General features: G+C 42.3%; 1 protein-coding gene across 1 annotated transcript in view; it reads left to right on the top strand.

Moving 5' to 3' along the window:
• Positions 1–2,503: 2,503 nt before the first annotated feature.
• Chrm2 (cholinergic receptor muscarinic 2) overlaps positions 2,504–20,796 on the top strand; it is a 157,235-nt gene continuing 138,942 nt past the window's right edge. The window contains exons 1-2 of the mRNA XM_023712884.1: positions 2,504–2,835; positions 3,094–3,250. The gene's annotated coding sequence lies outside the window, so the exon portion shown is untranslated. The remainder of the gene's footprint in view (positions 2,836–3,093; positions 3,251–20,796) is intronic.

Genomic DNA, 20,796 nt, shown 5'->3' with positions numbered 1-20,796 from the left:
TACAAAGTCTTGAAAAAGCACTTTTGAAAATGTTCCACACCAAGAGTTGCTAATAAATGTAAATGCTATATTCCTAGGGTGAAGGAGTATTCTTTTTATCTCAGAAAAGGAGCTTGCTTAAGACAGAAAAAAATGTTCAAAAACATAGGGTCGTTTCTTGTCTAGAAAGAATATATAAGGGGAAAGAGATAGAGTTCCCTGGGGTTAATTTTATAATGGGTTATGTTTAACATGCTCATTGCATGGAGTGTATGAGCAGTGGGAGTCCACTGACAAGGCTCCCTACTAAACATTTATTTTAGTAGGTCTCAGGTGTGACTCAGGAGCCTATATTTAAACAGCTTTTTCAGTATTGAGATTGAACCAGGTCCTGGAACATGCTAGACAAGTGCTGTAACATTGAACTATGTCCCCAGCCCTTTTTATTTTGGGATAGGGCCTCACTATGTTGACCAGGAAACCCTGCAAATTTTGATCCTTCTAGGTAGTTGAGTGTGTGTCACCAGCCCTGGCTTATTTTTAAATCTTGATGGACGCAATTATAACTAATTCCTCTTATGCCAGGTAGTCAACTGCCCTTTCTTCTAATGGTCTTGCTATATATTACTGTCCCCAGTGCATAGGTTAGGATACTGAAGTACGGAGTAGTCAGTGATTTCTTCAAAACCACAGTGAGTGGGCAGAGCTACAAGTGCATGGCATCAAATTGTTCTTGTACCTGTTCTTGTAGGAGAAGACAGTCATTGATAATGCTTCACTAAAAATGCTCTTTCAGTTTACAGCTCCTCCAAAAACACCTTGAGGACCATGACTTCTACTGAATGTAGTCCTCCAGGGTTTGATTTATTAATCTTTACAAAAGTATTTGTTACCCTTCCGTGGCTGTTTATTTTTAGGAATTGGCAGCCCATCCTTAAGATGGCATGGTTTTCTTCTCTGTTGCTAGTCAGGAATCCATTCTCTTCATTCTTTTCCTGTGTGTGGGGAGGTGGGGTGTGTGTGGGTGTGGGTGTGGGTGTGAATGTGTTCATAAAGATTCAGGCAATGTCACAGAAGCTTAGTAAACAGAAATAATGGAACAAATGAATGAAATTGTGAAGTTATGTTTTAAAGGAGTACTTCTATTTTCAAAGGAGAAAAACACAAACAAATCAAATGTTCGGGGAGTGGATGTAATGTTAGGGGACCAGACAGAACAAAACTGTCCTTATTTCTTTTTTAACAAGGATTGTCTCTCCCAGTGATAATAGGGAGCAAGTGTAGATACAGGGAATAGAGACTAATCTTACTTCAAGATGGCTTTAATCAAAGGAATCAAGTTTGTGCCATGTTCTTCTTAGAGATAGCTATGAGCTACCAGAAAGGGTCAAAACTTTAAGGATTTCTATTCATCAGTGACTCTATGTTGCTGTATAACTAACCATGCTGCCGGTTGTTGTATAAGTGTTTCATTTGGGTATCTTTTCTTACCAACAAAATTAGATGTATATAAAGAACACAAGAAGGGCTTTTGCTCTTCTCTTTCCTCTAAAGCCCAAAACAGGTCTGAGCATTGAGAATTGAACTGGATATAGTAAATTAATTTCTCTTTAACTTAGCCATTGCCATCCTTGTGACCTAAAAAGCGATGTGCCACATGCTGTTCTTCAATTGAAAATTGCAACTATTTTTCAGTTAATTAAGTTAGATCAAACAAATCACAATCTGTATATCACATATTACCTCTGTATAAATATCCTTTCAGAAGTGCAAGTCTTGCTCTCAGCTTTACCTGAGAATAATCATATTATTGTAGCCATCAAATGAGGTTAGCTATCAAAAATGATGGGTGCAATATTCAGAAGGAATTACTCATTAAAATAAAGAAATAAAAGCCTAAGCCTGGTCCAAACACAACACCTTTGCATGCTGTGGACATCATTTTTACGTGGATATCACAAATTCCCCCAAAGCACCACACACCTTTTGCATTATACTTCGCAGTAGTTGAGCCCTGTGTAGCATAAGAAAAAGCAAAGCAGAAACAAAACTCCTTCTGATGCATTTGGTAACTTCTCAAACAAACAATCTGAGTAGTTCAGCATGAGTATATATTTACTACGAAGCTTAGCACATTAATTCTAACATTTCCCCACCTGGCAAAACTGGGTGTAAGTGTCTTCTGAAATCAACAAGCAACACTGCCTGTGTCCCATGGTGGCACCTTTGTAGCCCACGCATACCCGCAGGGATGGGACAGAGGGGTGGTGCTGGAGGTGGCGATGACCTGGGTGCTGATGTAGACCTCGCAGGGGGAGAGTTGGGCTCTGGGGCTTCACATGGAGAGAAGCAGACAAGAGCCAGGAGAAAAGGCTGTCATGTTGGCTCGCAAGAGCCGCCGAATCAGAGAGCAGACCGGGTCTCATTGGAGGAGCTCCTTCTACGGCACCTAACCCTGTCATACTGAAAGAAAACTGTAAATGTTCTCTCCAGAAATTGTCCGCCCATTGCAGCTAATCGAACACACACGCACCAACACGGACCTGCTCTCCTGCTATTGCCCGAGGCGCCTGGGCGCAGAGACCAGCTCCAGAGAGCGCACACGGAAACACACACACACACACACACACACACACACACACACACACACGCACACTCCGGGCCTGCTGGTGGCCTGAGCTTGGAAGTCACAGATTCCCTAGGAAATCGCCATCGGCACTGGAATTAGTGTTCCTCGCCCTACACTAATTACAACTTCTCGGCACTTTGGTGAAAGCGATGAATCCCGCCCAGCTCAGCGCTGCCTCCAGGTCTCCGTTCTATTTTGGTCTCCAAGCTCCTCTGCGGGAAAGCCAGGTTTGAAAGTCTTATTTGCTTCTCCTTCGTAGTTTGGCATGGGGGCCGGGAGAGATTAGTTCATTCGAACTCCGAGATCCACCGCGACCGGTCCCAGACCCGACCAGCGCCGGTACCGGTGCCGGGTGTGCGACTCTGCCGGCGCGAGAGCCCCGCAGCCCTCTCTGAGCTTCTGAGTCCCGCGTCGTCTCCCCGCCTCTCCCGCCCCACCCCTCTAGTGTCTCGGCGCCAACTAATTTTCTCCTTTTCTCTTGCAAGATCAAGAGAGAAAGCAAGCCAGCGCCTGGCTTCGGACTCTAAGCTGTGCGCAGCTCGAGCGCGGGTGGGTCGACCCCGAACCCGCGTAGGGCTCCTCGCTCGGCCAGTATCCACCGAACCGCAGCCAGGGGCGGAACCCGAGTTAACACAGAGGCAGGTAAGGGCGCCGCGCTGCCCACTTCTTCTCTTGCCCACGCCGGAGTCCCTGTCCGCCGGGCTCCTCCTGGCGCAGAGGTCTGGGTTTGGGGGAATTGGAGGGGATCCCCCACAAGTGAGATTTCCTAAAGGAAACTTTCGCTTCTGGGGCTTGGAGGGCTGAGGGCGGCGGTGGTGGGTTTGGGGAAATGAAGAAACAGCGTGGGGCGTGGGCGCGATCACGCGGGTCAGTGTGTCCGGCAGCATGTGCAGCAAGCAGCTAGCTCCAGCCTCGCCCCCTGCTGCAGAGTGACACCCCCTCCGCTGACCCCAGCCCCTGTCTGTGGCCGCCCTTCCCAGATACCCTCCTGGGAAAGACAGGAGAGCTTTGCTTCTCGCCCCTCGAGCTCCTGAGGTCTGGCCGTGTCGTCTCTCTTAGGGGTGGAGGCCCTGATCGTCCCCGTTCTGCACAGTCCCCGACTGAGCCTTTGAGCAGCCCCTCAGTGCTGGAGGGAGCTTTAGTGATGTGCCCCAGGGCCTCGGGAAAGATTGCTGGGGTGAATAAAAATGGGGAAAGGTTTCCAGGACGAAAGCGAGAGAAGCCTTCCTTAGGCGACTCTATAGTGTATCTACAGAGTGCACCAGGCTGGTATCTACCGAAGCCGGGAATAGGGCTCCAGCCTGAGCCGCTTTGGACCCTGAGGGCAGCTTTGTCATGAAACCAGTGTGGGTCCTGAACCACCTCGGGGTGCTATGGGGCCCTACACAGGAGATACCTGAGCCTCAAATGTCTTCCGAGGTCCACACTTGCAAATCTGAGCAATCGCAGCTAACTTGTGGCTCGCAGGACCCGCGAGGTGCTGTCCAAGCCCTGCGGCTCACAGAAGACCTAGAGATTCCACCTGTGCGCTCTGCCTGGCGCCCCTAGGGTGCCCCCTGCGAGTCTAGGGAGCTCACTTAGCACAGCGCTGGAGGGCTGAAAATTCTCTCAAATTACTGGCCCAGAGCGGGGCTCACACACACTCCCCTTGTGCCTTCGGCTCCTTTTCCCTTCTGTGCGTCGTGCCTGCCCTTCGCTGTCCTGGAGGCTGCCCTGGGCCACGGAGCTCGTCCAAGGGAGGCTCGACTGACCCTTGGCTGTAAGCCCAAGGATCTTGCATGTGTGAAACTGTCCGCGGAGCGCAGAGGCAGGAAGAAGGGAGCCGGGACATGGAGGTAAACGCAGAGCACAAGCAGACCTGCCCACGGACCTATCACCCAAGCCGCCCTCTGGTGTCCTTATGTCGGTTCACAGCCACAGCAGCAAGTCTGTGACTGCAGCCGCCGGGCCCCAAGTCTGCCCTCCCGCCCGCTCCCGACTAGACCGCGATGGCGCGTTGCCTCTGCTCCTCACGCTCCGGAGTCCTCGGCGCTGACTTTCTATTTTTCTGTCCTCTCGTCTTTATTGTTTTGCTTTGATTTTTTTTTTTTTTTTTTTTTTTTTTTTTTTTGCTCTTTTCTTAGTGCTGGAAGGCAGTGGGTACGTAGCAACCTCTGGCGAGTCCGTTCCCTGGTACACGCAGCCAGAGAGAAGAGCACTTTCCCCACGCTGTGCCACACAGCCGCCTGCGCTCCAGCGCGCAGCACCGCCGGAGGGGGTACACAGCCTAGATCCTGAGGGAAACCCGGGGCGACCGGGAAGGCCTCCAGAATAAGTGAATCTGGAGTGGGGGTCTAAAGAGGGACTCTCTGAGGCTCCAGCAGTGCGGGACATAGAGGGCACTGAGACTGCAGTGCTCTGGCTGAGGTCCCCACCCTGCCCAACCTAATGTCCCTGTCAGAGCCACCCAGGGAAGTCCATGACCCAGTGTGGGGCTGGTGCAGCCTATCCCTTCTCTCTTTGCAATTCTGTCTTCCCGGGATGGCGGAGAGCTAGAAGACAAGCAGTTTAAGAATTCTAGGTTAATGAACTCTAGACTGTGCTGCAAAGGCCCTTGTACCTTATTTGCTAGCAATTGGTATATACACATACATCATCTTGATAACTTTATGGCTCTAGATATGCATAATAGCAGGTACAAGTTTTCATTGCTAAACAAATGACAGGAGCATTGGTACACTGAAGTAGAAACCACTGACAGTTAGGCCTACCTTTGCCATCTCTCTGGGATAGCATCAGAAGCCCTGAGGACTGCAGAGCCAAAGCAGTTGATAAGGCCAGGAGACCATTTCATCTGCATGGTATTAGGCTACAGCTGAGCAATCAGACTTATGAGAGACTTTGGTCAAGTCGGTGGAAGAATTCTGTGCCGTTCCAGTTTGGAAATGCGACAACCAGGCATTGACTGTATTGATACTGGGGTAAATAATCATGCCAACCAGAACTTAAAAATACAGCTCAACTCCCACAAAGGCAGGCAAGATTCAGCCAAGTTGTTTTATCATTGTAAAGCTCTGTGAGTGAGGTAGAGTGGGGATTTGGGCAGGCTTAGGACCCAACGTTCAGAGTGAGCTGCCTGACAGATGTGTTGTCTTCTTGAACAAGAAATAGATGTTTGTATATCTAAGTGTGCCTGAGGGTGCCTGGAGGGAGTTGGAGTCAGAAAACATGGATTGGGCATCCCTATCACAGTTCAACCCGAGAGTGCACAAAAAAACATGCGAGAAGCTCTGTGCTCACTCCTGTGTCAGATGTGCAAGAGATTAGCAGTGCAAACACAGGCAAAGACCCTTTTGGAGTGAGTTTGCAGAACCTCTCAGTTTGGCGGGGGCTGGATATTTCTGCCTTTGTGTTAGAAACACACGAACAAAACCCACACTACCCTAAATGCACCCCTAGTTCCTTCCTTGCCAGAGAGTCTGCAGTCTATGCAGCTGGATGCATTCAAGAGCCCTGGTTTTCCAATCCCAGCACTGCCAGCCCCCAGGTCAAGGGCACAAGGAGAATACACAACCTCACAGGCAGGAAGAGAAGCACTCAGGGTCTGGCCTGCTAGCTGGTGGCTGGGGACTGAAAGTGTGGCTTCAAATTGTCACTGACCTACAGCAATGACTTAAGTTAAATGAGTGCAGAAAAGAAAAAGAAGAATCAAGGTACAGTGAGGGGGGAAATGAACATGGAATGAGTTTAAGAAAAAAATAAAAAGAGAAATCGCTGAGGGCAAGAATCGTACATGGCTGGGTCCACAGATGGCTGCTATGATTAGGGTGTAAGAAAATGCCCTTCAGTGATTTCCTGCGCAAGACCCCCTAAGTCCCACTCCTAATCCTATCTTTAAAAAATCTCTTCCTTTTCAGAAGTGAAATATAAGCTGCCTTTTCTTATGGTTTCCCCAGTGACTGGTTTTCTCTGTTGACAGAGATTTGTCATTTTAGGACATGGGCTGCCTGTGTCACTTTCCTCAGATGGACCCTTCCTATGAAAGACTGTCTCTCTTGTCCTGTGGCAGTTGACAGTTGTCTTCTGTTCCTCATCGTCTATCCCTACTCGGCTTCCCTTTGGTTCACGGAGCAGATGCTTGTGCTCCTTTCTCCAAGGGTCAGCAATGAATCACCCCAGCCACGCTGGATCTGGTGTGGTGATGGTCTGTGTTTTGTGTGGGCTGAGGGCAGCTGGCCACCTCTCAAGGGACATGTATTCTACAAGTCTTCAGTCTCCGGCAGCATCCAAGCAACCAACACGTATTATAGTATCTACTACTTTATTTGGTGCTTCATCCTCTCAATTGAAGGCAGTAGCAATGTAGCCTCAGAACTTACTAAATCTTGGTGGAATGGATAAATAGATGATCCCATTTTCTCATTTTCTTATTGCTACTATCCTATGAAGTAAAGGCTCTTTTCCTGATTTTACAGAAGAGGAAGCCAGCATGCAGAAGGGTCCAGTAATGGCCCATGGTCATTTGGTCATACAACGGCTAGGAACGTAGTTTGCTGGACTCCAGAGTCCTTGGTCTTGATGCTTGTGTGTTATCTATAGATAGTTGTATCATTTGTTTCCCTATATTTAGGGAAAGCAAAACTGTGTTATTCAGAGTTCAGTGATGTCTGCTCCAACTGTTTAATTCAATTAGATTTCCAGGCAACAAAACATGCTCAATCCATGCGGCCAGTGATACCCCAGCAGAGGAGGACAGGGGGCCCCAAATAACATTCTGAGAAGTGTCATTTCTATCTCTCATCTCTCCTGAGATCTTACTAGGGAGATTTTCTTGTGCCCAAGGTAGAGTGAAGGGGAGTTTTGATATTATCCACGTCTACTCACGGTAAGTGTTGAAGTGGATAAGCAGGCTTCCCAAAGTGACACAGCAAAATAACACATCCAGGCCAACTTCTCGTTGATCTTTCCTGTGCTGTGCTGAAGTCTCCCTTACTATTGTTGGCACTGAAAGTGCTGAGTTTTTATGGATCCATTGAATTTTAGTCGCAATGGGTTGTCCACCTCTGCTCTGAAAGGCATGATGTGGCTTTGTGGGTTGCTGTGGACCAAAATGTGGTAGATTCTGCTTGGCTTACTCCTGCTATGCTGCATTTTTTTACTTCCATTTCTTCTTTTTTTGGCACATGTGCCATCTCCTTTTATACTATGACCTAAATATACAATCATCTTAACTGGTGCTGTTACCATGGTAATGTTTCATGGTAGATAAGGGTACACACTGAAAAATCGTTTTCTCCCCCTCCCCATTAGCAATGGAATTCTCTCCCCTACCCTTCAGCCTGTATCCAAGTTTTCACTGACTGGCGCCCTCTGGTGTTCACTAGGGAGAAAAAGCCTGGTTGAATAGGACAAGATCTTGATTTTTTAGGGTGGGGGGGGGTTCTATTTCGATTACAGTTTAGAATGAATATAAATTAGACAGATTTTTTTCTTGATATAATTAAAGTAAAGAAATTAGAAGAAGATATTTGTTGTCTTGGGCATTTAAAAATCCTGTTTATTTATGCAAAGTTCTAAAAAGTTACAGCAAAGGGAGGGATATTGCTTTCTTTCCATGCTTAATATTGTTGTGATAGTGTTCTCATGGGAGAGAGACAAAAGGATGACATTCAGATGTCTCTCAAAGAGGAATCTAGTAGGATATTTTCTGGGTCTTAGTCTTTAAGATTTTGAAATGGAAATGTGCAATATTTAGCATGGGGATCTTTTTCTTGATGGAAATCTTTGAAAGTTTTTGTATGCTTGTATGAATCCAAATACCAATCTGCAGATTACCAATAAATATGAGTGACACAATGAACTACTAGTGAGGCTACTATGCCGTAAGCATCTCTTCTTCCTCACAGTTCTATAGCCACCCTCCATCTGTCAGCAAGGGGAAGCAACCCCACCCTTCAGCTGTGTCTAGACTCCAGTCCTCCTCCCTGCCAGCACATCTTTTAGGAAATTCAGCACCGCTCACACTCTGGGCACCACCAGAGCCATATGTGTGTGTGGCTGGCCTCCCACCTCCCGATCTTTTCCTCGTACAATGTATTTCTCTCACTGCCAGGGTAACCTTTCTAAAATTCAAATCTGAATGTGTGATTCACTTGCTAAAAATTCTTTAGGGTTGCTCAACTGTTTTGGATAATCCCTGAAACTGAAGGCACATGAGCTCTCCTTTAGCTGATTGAAACCATTTTGCCTGCTGGTGCTGTGCCAATCATTCCTTCATTCTTTGATTCCCAAGGGCAGAGCACAACCAAATAGTTCACTAGCTTGACCAGTGCCAAGTAAATGCAAAATAAATGTTAGGTAATATATCTCTTTCTTCTTTATTCCCTTCCATCTCTTTTTTCCTTCCTCCTTTTCATGAAGCTTTTTATTATTCTATCAATAAGCAATGCCAAGCAGCATACCTATTATCTTACGTAAAAATAAATATAACAATAATGTGATATTGCTGGCATTTAATATTCAGTTTAAAGATCTCTGAGGATTTGCCTGAATGGTTTTCCTGATATTAAACTAAATTATTTACAAAATTAAAGTGCTGTGCAACTCAGATGACTTTATTTGTCACTGATAGTATAGTAGCATCTACAACTGGCTAGAGGTACGGATGGAGTCGGATGGAAAAATCAGGCCATATTTTTATAAATGATGATAAACATGCACTTGAAACATATTAGCAGTAGGGAGCTTTACTTTTTAACAATCAATTTTCTTTTTCCCAAATTTTTTGCACAGTTTGAAACCCTACATAAGAGCATAGTCTCTCTCCTATTCTTGTACCTAACAAGCTATAAACACCTTTACAGGCTAAAGACAAGTTTAAGTTCAGATTTTCAGCACATGGGTAACGGCATAACAACAACAAAACCAAGGATCTATTTTTATGGGATAAATGAAAATAAATAATCACAGTTTGGTAGTGGTGAAGTGCTTTGGGAGTGGTCTATATTTATTGGATTCAAAACAAACCACAGAAACTCTTGTATGAGGCTGAGAACCCCATATGCCCTTCTTGGAAGAATGGAAGAGGTTTTTTTTTTTTTATATAGTCTGTATCCCTAGCCAGTGCTTTGAATGACGAGTTTCTGAACTAGTTACATCCCCACCGTCTTCTAAGAAGTCTTTTAAGGGAGACTAACTCACAGGCTGAATACCTAAAATGCTTTATGCCTCTTGAGGAGATTATGAGTCAGCAAATTTGAGGTGACTCCCAGGAGTCTAGAGTTTTAACAAGCACCTACCTTGACCCCGGAGTGGCTAATCATCAGAGAACATTTTAAATAACAGAATGCAGGACTGGAAGCTTTTTCAATCGAAGGGGAAAGGAGAGTCCCCACCTCCCACGCTGCTACCAGTGTTATTGTAGGAGCTTTCTATCCCGTGTGCCCTCAAGGCCCAGGAAGAGGGCTTCCTCGGGCCAAGGGATGTTTTGATTTATGGACAGGTTGTAGAGTGAGGGATGGGCGGCACTGCCTGAGGAAGCCTTAAAGAGGCTTCTCTTCTATTTTATAGGAAAGCTCCATATCTGATTGCTTTGATGGCCCACAGTTCCAACTCGGTGTACTTCCTTCTGTCCTCAGGGTGGGTACAGGTCACATAAGAGAGCAGTAGCTTGCTTTGTTCAAAGCTGGCTTCATTTATCCTCAGGCCACAGCCTCTCTGATTCTCTTTGATGTCTTCCCAGACCATGTAGAAAGCCCCCGTGTGCTCACTCCTGTGGAATATTCCGTCTAGATTTTCATCACAGATCTTCCTGGATCCAGCACCTGGGCCTTTACTTTTTCCTTTCTTCCAACCTGGAGGAAGGAGTTAGTGAGAGAGAGGAACTGTGTTAGATGGGTTTTTTATATTAATTTTATTGAGAAAGAAGTTCAATGTGTTAGATGTTAATAGGGATACATTTGGCCCCTTGTGTTTCAAAGCACTAGACTGCTCTTTCCTCACAAGCAACAGGAGTGTTACCATAATTTTTCCTGATGCTATCATTGACTGTTAATCGAGAAGATGATTTTTCTGTTTTCATAAATCAGATAAGCTTTCTCTTGCCTCACTACCGAAGAAAAAGGAATAAATAAATAGATAATGTAGGAAGATGAGCTTTATTCTTCTTTTTTTATTAAGTAAGTACCAAAGAGCTCTATTCAAGGGACAGCAGGGGAAGTTAAGGGGATATCAGAACCCTAATTGCCCTCAGTCTTCAGAAAAGTTAAGAACAGAACAATTGAGTGATAGAAAGAGTGAAATAATTTGCACATGTATTTTTATATTGCTCAACTCGATGGAGGTTTTCTCATCTCTGTACCTTCTTTGGTAGTTTTACACAGGGAAAAGGTTTCTGTCCATAACCAGCGTGCAGCACAGGACGCATCAGCAGAATTCTCCTTCACTGCGCTCTTTTATTTAGATAGCATGAGAACACTTGTTTCATTTAGAGAGAAGACCTCAAGCGGCTGGAGGGCTCACGTGTTTCCTAGTTAGGTCCGCTGTTTCCTGCTTTACACTCAAAATTACCTTTTGATTAGGTTTTATCAGTAGAGCTGGTGGTGTGTTTTTACATATAAGCTTAACTATTAAAGATACTTTCGCATCAGCAGGTGTCACTGAAAGGTACCATAAGGTATCCCATTTTGGTTTGATTCTAAAGCATGACCAGTTATGTTTTGTGACTAGCTACTTCCACATTAAGCGAAACTTCAGAATTGGGAATGAGCTACATTTCTGTGACAATAAAAAGAAAAAGAAAAAGTGAAACAACAGCTGCTGTCTTTCTACGTCCACAACATTTTAGAACCTCTACTCCTATAACTCTCCCCCACTGCGTTGGTAAATTCTCATTATTTTAGCTTCCTAAATAGAAACTGTAGCTCTTTTGTGCAAATATCTTAGCCTAAGTGTGAGGTTATGGCTTTGGCATGAATCCCACATCGGAGGCCAAAGCTCAGTTTTTAAATGTTTGTTTTTGTCTTGCTTTATTATACTGTAAGCAGCTTCCTATGAAGATGTCTCGTTATATTTTTGTGGGGTCCAGCTCTGAAAGTCAAGGAAGAAAAGAGCTCAAAGAAGGAGTTGGGAAGGTCTCATTCCCAGTCAGTGTTCCAACAGTGACAAGAGGACTAAGTAGAGTTTCTGTTAGAACCAAGAGTCTCACGTGAGGTCTGTAGGTCCAGTGTCACAGTCAGGAACTCAATGTAGTTCAATTATAGACTTCAGTTTTGGAAGGGAAGGGACTTTCTTAGTCCTTCTAATGGCTCTCTCTGGGGATGGAGGTGAAAGGAGTATTAGTAAGATTTTCAATATGTAGTGTCTGAGGCTGAGAATATGATTTTATGGATGGTTATGAAATGTTAATGGACTGGGTATTTCTGTTAACTAGGGAAACACTAAGTGCTGTAAAATGTTATTTGTTCTCCTTTTAGTATTTAATAATGCCGTAACAATTCCCCTCCTCTGCACAACAGTTGCTATTACTTAATGCTAACTTCTGCACTGCAGATGCTCAAACAAAAGACAAAAAGACTAATTGCTGGAAGGGATGAACCATCCGTGGATGTAGATTAATTCTGCTCTTGTTTGTATGTCCATTGTCAGCTCTAACTACTTGTTTGCATGCTCTGAGCCTCCTGAGAATCATTAGTGTCTTTTGGTAAATAATACCAGCTAATTTTTTTTTACAATTAATTGAAATTTCACAGTCTTGCATTTCAATATCAGTCAATATTTTTACATACTGACACTTTTAATCAAGGATTATCTTTCACAAGGGAGCTACAATGGGGCCCTAATTAATTAAAGTGATAATTGTGCCTCTCTCCCTTGCAGTTTGTTAACTTACATAATGCATTCTGTAGGAAATTCACTTCTTTATCACTGCTCTTAAAAACTCCTCCATTTATATGGAAATACCTTGACTTCTGTCTCTATAGGAATTTATGGAAAAATTCAAAATTTTTTATTGCATAGCAGTGATACAGCCCAGGGGTCCTATTTGTTTCCACTGAGTTGCTGTATTTGAACAAATAAAATCATACCACTGCATCAGTGCAGTGTTTGGATTGAATGCAAGAGGTCCTTTTCAGGGAAGAAAACGAGGTTGTCATATGGCTACAACTTCTATGCCCATAGCTTGTTTTAGCTTCTTTATCACCATGCAAGTTCCCTGGTCCACTCCTCTTGGATCTGGTTTTCCTCTCTCAGCCCTTAGCTTAATAGCTCCTGTTTCTTTATAGCTTTTTTTCAGTGCAGAAGCTTTGCTATAGTTTCAGTCTGGTTTAGTTCTAGTAGTTCAGTAGGCGCCGAGTCTAAATTGTTGTCTGTAATTGAGAGCCCTGCTCTCTTCTTCTCTAATAAACACCACTCCCATCCCCTTAGTTGGGCACTTCTTGGTGTCTGAAATATATTTTTAGATGTAATTGATGGTGACTCTAAATCCATAAGGTGTTTTTCCTAAGACATGGGACTATTAATCCACTTATCTAAAGATACCTGCTTGGTTTCTTTTCATTAAATTAGTTGGACTTACTTATTTCGCCACAGAAAACATTGCACTAGATTTTAAAATTATTTCTTCTAAACCTATGAATTCTCCCTTTACTTTTCTAATAGTACTGAAAAGAAACTTGATACTAAGAGGTTAGTCATCTAAACTTCAATTTATTTATGCTTCCTTACTACATGCAATTACTAAAGGATACATTTTTTTTTTGCTGCAATAGATTTTTTTTAAAGTAGACCTTTTAAGTGCATAGCAAAGTAAAGTGAAAGATACTGAGAATTCCTAGACTCTGTCCTCGCACGCAGAATGCCCTCCTCTATGTTCACCATCTCCAACTAACATGATCCAGTCGTCACAATTCATGAATATCCACTGATAGAATCATCATCAACTGGACTCCATAGTTTGCATTAGGCTTTCCCTTAGAAGTACATTGTGTGGATTTGACCATAGGTTTGCCACGTGTTCTGGTTTGTATAAAGTTGTCCCCTCAAAGCCTAACCCAGCCATGGAGCAGCTTTTGGAGTCTGGGATTGATTATTGTGGCTGTGGGTGCTGCACCCAACCTGGGACAGGTAATCTGCATTACAACGTGAGGAGGGGAGAGCTGCTAGCTAGCTGCCTGAGCGGCTTTCTCTCCCTCTGCTTTTGCTCTTTGCTGTCAACATGAAGGGCTGTTCCGTGTCATGTGCTGCTCTGCCTGGGAGCCAGCTGGGTACGGAATGAAGCCTCCAGTAACTGTGAGATAAATAAACCTTTCCTTCCTTAATTTTAGATGTTGCCTATTTTGTCCCAGCAAAGAGAGAAGAGTAACTGAGACGCATATCCACCATTTTAATATTGTAAAGTGTATTTCTGCTGTCCAGAAAATTCTCTTTGTGCTACTGATTTATCCAGGTCTCTTCCTTAACTGCTGACAACCATTCATCAATTTATTTTATCATTTCTGATTTGCCCTTTGCTAGAAGGTCAAACGTGTAGAATCACATAGTTGCCTTTATGGACTGATTCATTTCACTCTGTAAAAGTAGATTTAATTTTCTTCTACTTCTTTTTATGGCTTGATACTTCATTTCCTTTTAGGGCTCAGTAATATTTTGTTGGAGCAGTTTTGCCCTTTGGGATTTTTAATCAATAAATGTGTTTTATTTCTCCCTAAAGATAAATATTAGCTATTCATTAGAGAAATAATTTTCCTTTCATAATGTACATTATTTTGTTCTTGCACTGGATTTTCTCCAACCTTCATTTCCACATCAAAAAATTCTGAGGGCCAGGGAGATGGCTCAGTGGAATAAGCACTTCCCTGGCAAGCGCAAGGGCCTGAGTTCATTCTCCAGTTCCACAATAAATAAATAAATACATAAATAAATAAATAAAATTAAAATAAAAAAATAAAAAATAAAATTCTGGAACTTCCCAATAGTAACCACAGAACTCACATTCTGAGTATTTTAATTCCCTATTTTTTCTTTCACACCCGCTGACCATATTTCAGTCATTAGTGAGAAAACAGATTATTAGTATTTGGCACCTCATGAGTTTTATTCAACTATTTTTACACTTACAAGATATTGTTCTAATTCAGAAAACAAAAATTATTTGCCTCTTTGTTGAAGAATTTACATGTTTTTGTTTTGTTTTGGGATGTTTTGTGTGGTTTTTTTTCCCCCTCTATTTTGGCAACTCTTCCTATCCCTTGTGTTTTAATTTAAGAGGAGAAAAACTTGTTTATTTTTTATTTCTCTTCCTCAGCTACCCAAGACACAGCTAATATGTTCATGATGAAACTAAGTAAAGACACTGTCAACTTAATAAAATACCATTTTATTAAAGTCCATACTGACCTCTAAATAAAATAGCATAAAATAAAATTTATTTATGAGCAACAAACTATTATTTCATTTTTTTTTCTCCGAATCCCTTCAGGGCATGATTGGCTAGCTTGAGTTGTGGGGATCGAACCACCAGATTATTATTTCTATTTGAAAGGTCCTATAAGTTTACTTAGTATCTGTTTCGGGTGTGCCTATATGTCTACCTTCCACTTTTGGGACAACACATGCTTTTTGATATGCTGGTTTGAGCACTTGACCATTGAATACAGAGGCTTTGCACTGGATAGCTAATGGCATCCCTTATCTGGCTCGATGTTTAGTGCTTTCACTTAGGCCTACTTTTTATGTCACACATGTACTTTGTATTCAACTCTTTTATACAGCAAAATTCTTATTAATATTCTATGATTTCATCAGAAGAAATGTAGCTCCTAAGAGGAGTTCTTGTCTTCCTTTTCTATTTTTCTCAGTTTACTTCTCATATTGAATCTGATATCTGTTTCTAACTGGCATAGAGAAGAGATCAATAAATATTGTTTAGTAATGATTTTAGACTACTGTCCAACTACTTCATTGTACACTTGTTCATGTCATCATACCAAGTTATCATTTTCATGAGATAGTTCAAAGAAAGTCTTTCTAGGTAATGTTTACCATTTAGCACAAATCTTCCAAATTTTTTCTTAGCCTGAGAAAAGATTTCTTCAGCCTGTCTTACAGATATATCATAGTATAATTTTGTTTCAGGTGAATCTAGTGAGTCTTAAGCATGTGAACTCTACAGGCATCCAATCTTTTAGCTTTGATATAGGACACATATTAAAAGAAATTTTAGTAGCAATAGATCATATACAATTTTAACAGACTCTTTTATTTGCATTTTTGTTCTTACTGACACAAAATACTTGATACCCAAAGTTAAAGGAGGAAAGGTTTATTTACATTATAGACTGTAGGGGTTTCAGGTCATAATTGGCTTGCCAGAAGGGCGTTACAGAGGAAAAGTTTGTGACAAGCAGAACACAGCAAAAGCAAGCAACAAGAAACAACCACAGCTCTTTCTATCCCTTATATCTTATTCAGGCTAGTTAGGGTGGGTGTCACTCACACCCAAATTCCTAGTGCCCTTGATCCCAGCATTGTACCATGAATCAACTCTAGCATCACACACTGTAGGTCCAGCCATCTCTTATAAAATCTCACCTGTGACTGCATGAGGCTTTGGGAGACATCTAAGCACAAGCTATACATTTCACCTTTTACCCCTCCCCAACAGCTTGAGCATATTCCTTTTACAAAAGGCCTTCAGTCCATCTCCAAGAATTACCAGAGTCCTAACAATTTCAGCATTTCCAAAAGTCCAACTCTAAAGCCTCCTTTGAGATTTAAGGGAAATTCTTAGCTGCAAGCCTCTGTATAAATGAAAATAAAGTTAAGCACTTCCAATATTTAATGGCACAAGATAAATGTTTCCTTTCCAAAAGTTATAAACCAGGGGATAGCAAGGAATGGGAACAAAGCACTATCAAAATCCAGCAGGGACAACATTAATTCCCAAATTTCCACATTCAGTATCCAAGGTAATCTGTGGTAAACTGAGAAAGCCAGAAGGCATGAGGGTTCCACCCCCACATTACTTCTGGTGATTGTAGTTCTCATGTGTTCTTTCTTTGGGTGCTTTACTCCTCCATGCTATTTAGACAACCCATGTTTCTGGATTCTTTAAACTTCTAGAGTCTCCACTGTACCTTGGGCTTCACTCTTATAGCTTCGCATTGTCCTATCACAGACAAACTACCTGAACTCCAGGACTTCTGAAATCTGGGTGAAAGCCTTCCTGTCTCAACAACTCTTGCATTTTTCATGTACCTAAAGCCATAACTTTCCTGGTTAATGTCATGATCTGCTGCCAGTTGGGGCAGTAGCAAAGCTTCCTTCTCTCTTGGCTCTGCAGGTCCAGTGGCTATGAGCCAAATCCTAGGGAACAACTTCCCTAGGTTGTCACCATGCTGGAACATGATGCTCTTGGACTCTTCTCGGAGCAGTCTTTCACTTCTGAAATTTTAATACTGCAAAGGGCGAATCCCTACTGCATTTTGTGCTACCCTTTGGCTATATTTGTATTCTTTTGACACTTCTCAGCAATCAAGGCCTCCTCTGCTCTATCTTTACAGTCTAGAGCTTTACTGGCGCTTCCCCTCTGACTAAAGTCAGTGTTCTAGATCATCCTGATGAGGTTTTTGGCTGTTGATTCTCAACATAAATCTGGCTAAACGCCTCCAAGAGTAGCCATTCCACCTCCTCAGCATTAGATTGCCTTTAAGTCTTCTTCTGTCAGATTAATTATTCTACTGCCCTTAATCTCAGCCTCAGGAAAAGTCTCTGGACACAAACAGCACTTCCTGCCAAGGTATAACACACATCATCTGGAGTCCAACAGTCAAAGGAGTTCTTCCCAACAAGAATCTCTTGAGCCTAAATTTTGCAGGCAGCGTTTATATCAACCTTCTGGTACTCTGAGCTCTTACTAGAATCTCCCACCAACCACAGCCTCAGGCTTTCCAGCTTTAGTTTTTCAGCTGGCATCTCTGAACCTTTGCAGACACTTCCCACCAACCATTCCCATAGACTCCTAAACCAAGTCATGGCGATGCCATGACCCCACTTCTCTGCTTTAGTTACTTCTCTAATTGCTGAGACAAAGTACCTGACATCCAAAATTCAAGAGAAAAGCTCTATTTAGCTCACAGTTGGTAGAGATTTCAGCCTGTCATCAGCTGGATCCATGGCATAGTGGCTTGTCAGAGGCAGAACAAAGAGAAGGACCAGTTCATGATTGACAGAGGATAGCAAAAGCAAGCAGTGAGGGTCAACCACAGCTCTTTTTATCCCTTAGATCTTACTCAGGCTGCTGAGGGCAGGTAGCACTCATACCCTTAATCTTTTTTTTTTTTTTTTTGGTGGAACCTGGGATTGAACTCAGGCCCTTGCGCTTGCCAGGGAAGCGCTTATTCCACTGAGCCATCTCCCCAGCCCTCATACCCTTAATCTAAATGCTCTTGATCCTAGCATTGCATTATGAGTCACTTCGGGTGCCACATTTTCTAGGTCCAGCCACCTCTAAAGAAACCCCACCTGATGACATAAGCTTTGGGAAGACATCTAGGCACAAATCATAACACAGATCATTCATTTCTCCTCATGGTGAGGGGAAGGAGTTAGTGTAATCTCTTCTTACTTGGCCCTATCTGAAAGACATAAGACCAAAGATAAAGATACATTTATATCTTAAAAGTATGCACTGTTCTGGATTACTTGCCATCACAAAGTATACTAGAGTATGATATTTACTTCTCTTTTCTTTTATTCACTCAGTGAAAATTTATTGGACCTTTGTTGTTGTTTTTTGTAGTGCTGTGCTTTTCACTTGATTGTCCTGTTTACCTGATTTTCTTTCCCAACCTTTCCTATTGACAGGAGAAAAATCACTTTACTCAAACACTTGAGGTTTAGCATTCCCTCAGAGCAGCACTGCTGGAACTTTGGTAGCTGTGTGGACATGTGCCCCACGTCAGGGCAAACTTTCCACTGACCTTACCACTTCATATGGGACTCATGTAGAGAAGGTTTCTTACCTGCTTGGGTATGTCCCAGAGAATGTCAGAAAATATAAAATCATTATTAAAATATATACACTTTAAGTCAGTCTGATCATCATGTACATTTTCCCCCCAGATTCAGAGATTCAAGGATTTGGTGGAGTACTGAACATCAACTGGACAGACACTGCTGTTACACTTGAGACTGAGACAAAGAAACAGCAGTGGACTGTCATGTGGGCTACCATGATCAAAGACAATGCAGGCAAGATTTGGAATCGGAATAGCCTGTCTGTTCCTCTCATGGCTTACCTAGAGATTCAGTGACTTAGTGTTGCAATTTTTTTTGTTGGAAATTTTGGAGTTCAAACACGAATAACTGCCCAACTTTATTGATAGCATGGAATCATGCACACCAGCCATCAAAAAATGATATGGATATCACATCATTTTTCTAGGTCCTGATGAAAAAACAGCATTAGTCCAATGAGCAACTCTAATTTTTTTTAAATTTTAAAATTAATTTTATTGAGAAACAAATAGCAATGAGACAGTTTCAAAACAGGTTAATGGGGCAGTTATAATAATTAATACATTGCATATTGTTGTCTTCATAGTATTCATGTTACAAGATGCAGACATGATATTCTGTCCAAACACTATTAGTACAAATCTTTCTTCACATTGAATTAGGAGAAAGTAACTGAATATCCATCTATCTATCTATCTATCTATCTATCTATCTATCTATCTATCTATCTATCTATCTATTTCACTACAAAATGGTCCTTCATTTATATCCCCCTTTTTTGTTTAGTTTTGTCAGAGATGGGTATTCCATTGCCATTGAAGTATTGTACATGCGTGAATTAAGCAAAATAATCCATTGGCAGCAGATATAGTACAAGCTTACTTCACAGTGATAGGAGGTATCACCCAGATATGTTTTTCTTCTGCAATGCATGTAAATAGAGTTTTTATTAATCATTACAGTGACCATTTCAGTCAGTTTTTCTTTTAAAAGCATTCTGTGATGCTCATAAAAACAAATAATCTAAACTTTTAACTCTATAGAATCAAGAATCACTTCAATGACACAATGCATTTGTTCCTTTCAAATGTACGACCACTTCAAACAGCAGAAAGAAGGGTGACAAATAGGCCCTTTTGTAAAACTCCATCAAATTCTATTTCTTCTGCTTTCTCATTTCTTAAGGTCATTAGGAAAGTCTGTGATTATATCTACTGCCAAATTTGCAACAACAGAAAAAATGCAGTCCATGCCATGACTTTAGAATACATAAGGGACAAATTGAAAAGCTCTGTTTTGATGTCATCTCTCCTAATTCTGTCAATGTATTTTTCTTCTAAATAGCAGATTACTTCATTCTGAACTTTTAATGACAATAAATGTAATCAGTTTTGTTATAAATCTTCTCAAAGTGAATGCTTGTTTTTTTTTTTTTTTTTTTTTTTTTTCAAAGCAGTTATTTTACATTGGAGGAGAGGAGAGGATGGCATTTGGAAGTGAAGTGAGGAGCTGGTCTAGTCTGGGACAGCGAGATTTTCATAGTCCAGAGGAATTTGTAATGAGGTGGTAAAATGTGCTGTCCAAGGACGGGCACCCTGGAGCTGGGCTGCACTCCTGGGGAGGTTGGGAAGGCAGTGGCACAGTTATTTTAAGAGGCGCTTGGAACTGTGAGAGGACAGGGGAGTAGACAAGAAGGTGATGGAAGCATTGTGTGTAAATACTGTCTCCTTCCTCTTCAGGGGTTACTCCATGGCAAGACAGCAAAGCAAGGCTTGCCAAGAAGTAATGCCACTTATCCCACTCCACTAGCAGAGGATTTTACTCACATAGAGGACTGAAAATTAAAATTGAAATATTTTAACAAATGACAGGAAATCCATCTTTCTGTTTGTTTTCTGTCTCTCATACACAAGCCTCTCTAACTTATAGACAGGTTGTGGCCATTTGCCGGCACCAGTAATCTGCCAGAAGACAGACAGGACTTTGTTTTCAGGGAAAGTATACTTGTGGAGACTGAAAGAGACTTTGCCTCCACCTTCCTAAGAAAATATTTTATTTACATAGGCCTGCAGGAACGACGATTTGTACAGGAAAGGCAGCACTTCTTCAATAGATTGTGGCTCTTTAAGAATGGAGTGTGAGGGGCTGGAGAGATGGCTTAGTGGTCTAAAGCACCTACTTAGAACAAGCTT

Source organism: Octodon degus, unplaced genomic scaffold, assembly GCF_000260255.1.
Source record: "Octodon degus isolate 3935 unplaced genomic scaffold, OctDeg1.0 scaffold00027, whole genome shotgun sequence".
Classification (NCBI taxonomy): Eukaryota; Metazoa; Chordata; class Mammalia; order Rodentia; family Octodontidae; genus Octodon; species Octodon degus.
Note: the sequence above shows the minus strand (reverse complement) of the source record. Positions and strands in the feature narration are given on the sequence as shown.